The sequence below is a fragment of the Zonotrichia leucophrys genome, chromosome 6 (assembly GCF_028769735.1).
Source record: "Zonotrichia leucophrys gambelii isolate GWCS_2022_RI chromosome 6, RI_Zleu_2.0, whole genome shotgun sequence".
NCBI classification, from domain to species: Eukaryota; Metazoa; Chordata; class Aves; order Passeriformes; family Passerellidae; genus Zonotrichia; species Zonotrichia leucophrys.
Window position 1 is genome coordinate 35,693,334 of NC_088176.1, and position 5,352 is coordinate 35,698,685.

At 59.2% G+C, this 5,352-nt stretch overlaps 1 long non-coding RNA gene across 1 annotated transcript; it reads left to right on the forward strand.

The window, feature by feature from the left end:
* The first annotated feature begins 1,048 nt into the window (after positions 1-1,048).
* LOC135449823 (uncharacterized) lies at positions 1,049-5,084 on the forward strand. Its single transcript, XR_010440852.1, has 6 exons — positions 1,049-1,136; positions 1,939-2,330; positions 3,391-3,489; positions 3,592-3,773; positions 3,974-4,074; positions 4,165-5,084. It is a non-coding gene; the product is annotated as an uncharacterized LOC135449823 (long non-coding RNA).
* Positions 5,085-5,352: the final 268 nt, after the last annotated feature.

Sequence of the window (5,352 nt, forward strand, 5' to 3'; positions counted from 1 at the left end):
GAGCCTCCATTTGAAAGGACCTTCACTGACAAAATAGATGTCCAAAAGCCCCCAGAATGGTCTTTCTTGAGGTAAATTGAAGAGGGAAACTGCATTTCCCCTCATTTTGGGAGCCTAAATTGAGGAAAATTCCTCCTTCATTCACTTTTTATTTGGGATTCAGTTGAGGGGAGACCCTCCTTATGATTTAGGGATCTAAATCAAGAGGGAACCTCCGTTCTCCCCTTGATTCAAGGCTTTGAACTGGCGGCAAGAGGGAGTTTGCCCTTGGTTTAACCATGGAGCAATTGCAATAGAAGGGTGAGGATGAGCTGGCGCTGCGGGCCGGGCTCAGTCTCTCCCTGGGGACGGCAAACGCCGCCAGGCACCGAGCGATGCCCCCGGCACTGCCTGTGCCGCGCCCGCCGGATCCAGCAGCGCTGGAAGCTCCAGGAGCAGCTCAGCGCCTGCTCCGCGCTCGGCCCTCCGAGCCCGGCCCGGAGCGGGGGCTCCGGACACATCCCCGTGCTGGGGCAGAGCCGCTGCTCGGCCCGGGGATCCTTTATCCCCCTGCTGCGGCTGCCGGGGGCCGAGGGCACAGTCCTGGTTCCGAGGCTGAACCCTGCTGCTTTACCGCTCGTTCTCTTGCCATGATTTGTGTCATAATAAATTCAAAGAATTCCCCCCAGTCGTGTCCCTTTATACCAGTGACCGGTGAGTGATCTCTGCCTGGCCTTTTCCCGACCCCCGAGCCTTTCCTGCTGTGTTCTGTTGCCTGCCCAGGGGCAGGAGCAGAGGCTCAGAGCGCTTTTGCTGGCCCCGGGCACCTGGCCTGGCCCAGCCCAGCCCAAGAATCCCTGCGGTGATTCACTACAGAGAGCACCAGAAGCGGCTTCAGGCGGTGCTGCCGTTCACGACCACCTTCTCCGGCGAGGGGAAATTTTCTTAACTCAGTTTCTTTTTCGAAACAAACGACCTGACCTGACACCTGCTCTGCTTTCCACCCGCTCCTCTCCACGACGTGCTTCTTTCCAAGCGCGCTGATTGGCCAAAAGCCGCCCCCACATCCACCTTCTCTGGAACATGCGGTGGCAGCAGCGTTCGTCTCATACCGGAGCGGCGGCGGCACCCGGAGCTCGGAGGCTGCTCCAGCCCAGGTGGGGCCGCGGTCGGTGCTGCCCCAGCTCGGGGCTCACTGCGGGCGGAGGGGGCCGCGGTGAGGGCCCTGGGGATTCTGGCGAGTTCCTGGTGCCGGCTTCCCCCGTGTGCCCCCTGCGCTGGGATCGCAGCCGAGGGAGCGGCTGCCCGCGCTCTCCTCCGTGCCCGGATGGCCGGGATGGAGCCGGTGCCGCTTTCCCGCCCGTGCGGCACCGGGCTGGGGGCCGCTGCTGGGGCGGGAGGTGTCCGTGCCCTGCTCGGGGATGGCCCGGGATTAACTTGAACGTGCCTCAGAGCCCAAAGCGCTGCAGGCACCGAGTGCGGGCACAGAGCGGCGCATCCTGCCTGCTCCGGGGCCGAGGCTTCTCGGCGCTGCCCTGTGTGCCGGCAGCCGCTCCGTGTGCCCAGGCAGGGAGCCGCAGCGGCCGTGCCGGCGCTCGGTGTGCCCGGGCTCCGAGGCGCCGGGGCAGGGAATCATGCGGGGCACAATGGTGAGCAGCCCGGACCTGCTGCTTCTTGCCCCTCGGCAGGCGGACTCCGAGCCGCAGCTGCCCCGGGCCAGCAGCAGCCGGCAGCTCGCAGGCGCTCTCAGCGCCCGGCCCGGCACGGAGCTGGGCTGCAGCGGCTGCAGAGCCACAGGGGCCGCGGCTGCGGCCACCGCAGAGCTGCCGGAGGCTGCGCTTGTCTCCGCACCTGCTGCCGCACCTCTGGGCAGCGGCGACAGCGCAGCCACAGCTGCCACCGCCCTCCTGATCCTCCAGGGCCGGCACCAGCAGCGACCTCTCATCGTGTCCCTTTCAGGGTGCCATCAGCGCGGCTGGAAAGCTGTTCCCGAGGCCGAGCTCCCAAAGGATCTGCCAGCAGCACTCCTGATGTCTCCCAAGCAAGGTGCTGTTTGTTCTGGGCAGAGACATGGCGCCCCTGAGAGGAGGAGCGTGAATCCTGCTCCATTCCTGCAGTGGCAAACGAGCCCCGGCATCTCCAGGAGGGACCAGCAGCCGCGGTTCCACACTTGCCTGGGGCCCAAGAAGCCTCTTGGCATCAGCAGGGGGATGCCACTTGTGAGCGTGCAGTGAGTGCAGATGTGGAGAATGGATTCTGCACCAGGGATGGGAGTGTGAGGGAGCCCCTGGCTCCCCAGGGCACAGCAGCAACGGGCAATGAACACAAAAGGATCCTCAGAAGATTCCTGGGTGAGTGCAGGGCCACCCCTGTGGCCTCTAGGCAGGGGCCCGTGTCCCCTCCCAAGGCCAGGGCTGGCACGTGTGTGGCTGTTTCCCGCTGTCTGGAAGAGGCCTCGTGCTCTGCTGGGCCCCATCCGTGGCTGGAAGCAAGAGCCCCAGCTGCCCCCAAGGCTGTGCAGTTCTCCTGCTGCAGCCTGTGCCCACAGCTGTGTCCCTGCCTGTGCCCACAGCTGTGTCCCTGCCTGTGGCCAGGTGTTGTAGTGTGTTGTTAAGTTTCTTGTGTTATTCCCCCAATTTATGTAGTGTTCTCCCCTATTATGTGTAAAATGGTTTTGTTCCCCCAGTTTTTCCCCCCACTGTTACCCTGTCAGATAAGTTGCTATGGTAACTTCGCTATTCATAGTTGCCGATGTGTAATTGCTCCTCCCCTGGTTTCCCTTATAAGTGAAAGTTGTCTCCTCCCTGGGCCCAGTCAATCACCCCCTTCTCCTCCCAGATTTCGAGAACCTTCTCCTCTCTGGAGATGGTGGCTGGCTGGGGTTCCAGGACACCTCCCTTACCTTTTGATTATTGGTCTCCATGGAGTGTCAGTTCTGTGAAGTTCATCCCCTCACCTTTCCCTATTGGTTCCGCCTGTACCCACCCCCCTCCTTTATAACCCTGTTTGACCCCCTATTAAAAAACTTTTCCCGGTTAGTTTCCCCACGTTTAGGTCCTGCAATACCTTCAATAAACCGACGTTTAACCCCTGGTGAAATGGTCAGCTCCGTTCCTCCCCAATACCAGCAGTGTAAGCCAGTCCGCAGCCAGCGCAGCCCGAGGCCAACAGACGCCGAAGGGTGCTGGCCAAGAATTGCAGAGGAGCGTTGGCCTTTTGCCCTCAGCTAGTCAGACTCTAAACTTCGGGTCACGTACGCCCCCCTCTGCAGCCAGGCTCTTGGCTCTCTGGCTGCCAGCTGAGGGAGGCCCACACTGCCTCAGGGCTCCCTGCTCTGCTCCCTGGCCATGGGCTGAGCTGATTGCAGGGCCTGCTCTGCTTCTAGCAGCCAGCAGCTCTTTCCTGCTCCAGGTGAATGGTTCAGGTCCCATCCCATGGGCACGGCGGTGCTGATTCTGCTGCTCCTGGTGCTGGTGCTGGCTTTGGGGGCGGCCTTGGCTGTGCTGGCAGGTAAGGGAGGGGCAGCAGCCTGGGCCCAGCCCCTCGGGGCAGAGCGGGCTCCCTGCTCCCTGCACAGGGGAATCCTCAGAGCTTCTCCTCTTCCCCCTGCAGCATCACAGGTTCCAGTCACATCTGTGACTTTGCTTTTGGTTCTGGGCTGTCCTCATGGCTACGTGGGCTACAATGGGGTCTGCTACTACTTCCCACTGGATTACAGCACGTGGGAGTAGGGTCAGGAACGGTGCTCAGCGCTCCAGGCCTCCCTGGCCATTGCCAAGGATGAGGAGGCCATGGTGAGTGAGGGGCTGCGGGCGCTGTGGGGTGGGTGAGGGCAGCCTGGGGGCGCTGCTGGGCCGGGCTCGGTGCTCGTAGGGCCGGGGCTGCAGCCCTGGGCCGGGGCCTTGCAGGGAAGGAGCCCCGGCGTGCGGGGGCAGCCCCGGGCCCGTGTCCCCCCGAGGGGCCGGGGCAGCTCCCACTCCTCTCTCCTGGGCAGGATTTGCTCTGCCGCCTCTGCGGGAACGGCGATTTCTGGCTCGGGCTGCGCAGACGGGGCGAGCGCCTGCACTGGGGGGACGGCAGCAGCTACAGCTCCCGGTGAGTGCCGGGGAGCCGGGCAGGGCCTGGGGGCACAGGGGCACAAGGGCTTCCCCTGGCAGCCAGCGCTGCCTCTGCTCTTCCCTGCAGGGTTCCTGTCCTCGGCAATTCCGAGTGTGTGTACCTGGCTGACGAGAGATTCAAGAGTGGGAACTGCTCCAGTGAGCGGCCGTATGTCTACAGCAAGGCCCAAGCTCCTCTGTAGCAAGGGCTGCACAAAGGACCTTCTCCACACAGGGCAATGCCTCCTCTTCCCTTGCTGTCGCTGAGTTGGACAGAACACAATCAGAAGTATATGCCGTTCATAAGATATTTCCCCCTTTAACAGCATTCTCGGTGAGAGCTCTCATTGAGAGGTTTGTGAGATCATGCTGTCTTATGTGCTTTCCCAGGCAGTTTATACCTATTATTTTTTTACAATAAATGAACACTGTGTTCATTTGTACAGAGATGTCCCCACCACTGTTTTCAGCTAACTTCCAACTGCAGGTTTCATTTGTTTGTCTTTTCTTTTTCTCACTTCCCATGTCAACAACCTTCGTAGAATCCATTTCAGGGGTAGGTGCAAACCTTATCAGCTTCTTCTCCAACTAACTCTTCCTAGCTCACAGACCAGCTGTCATCCTCTTTCCGGAATTCCCCCATTTTCTATTTAAGCTGCAAACACAGCTGCTATGTTGTTTTGTTGAGAGTTTTTTGCAGGACAATGGATACATGCAACATGTGCACAATCCAGCCTTCATAGAAACTGAATAAGGTCACCATGCTCTTAAAGGACAGGAAAAAAGAAGAGCACACTCAGAAGCAGACAGTTCAGGATGCAAAGACAGACAAGAAAACTGCAGTGAGACACATAAAGAGGAAAGACTAACTAAAATTAACTTAAATATTAAAACGTGTGCATAAAATGGATTTAACCAATCTTGTATTAGCTGGAGGCATGAACAGTAGAACACAAAATAAATACAGCTTGCTGTTTGCAATAAATGGACTTCACTTGATCATATTGATCATGGTGTGATGTCCTGTTAGTGACCCTCCACATATTTTGGTGCCTGAACAGGGACCTGAAGACGGCTATTTCACTGTGGTGAGAATTACAGCGACAGCCTTCGGGAGGCAGATAAGCCAGTCAAAAGTATCCTCACTGCCCTGGCTAGAAGCAAAGGTGGATAAAGGAGCTCCGATTGTGGAAGAATTGATCTCGCCCTGATTAGGTGAGGGCCGGGGAGGAATAGGGCCGGACCCTGATAGAGATGGGGTCCAGAAACTCCTCCA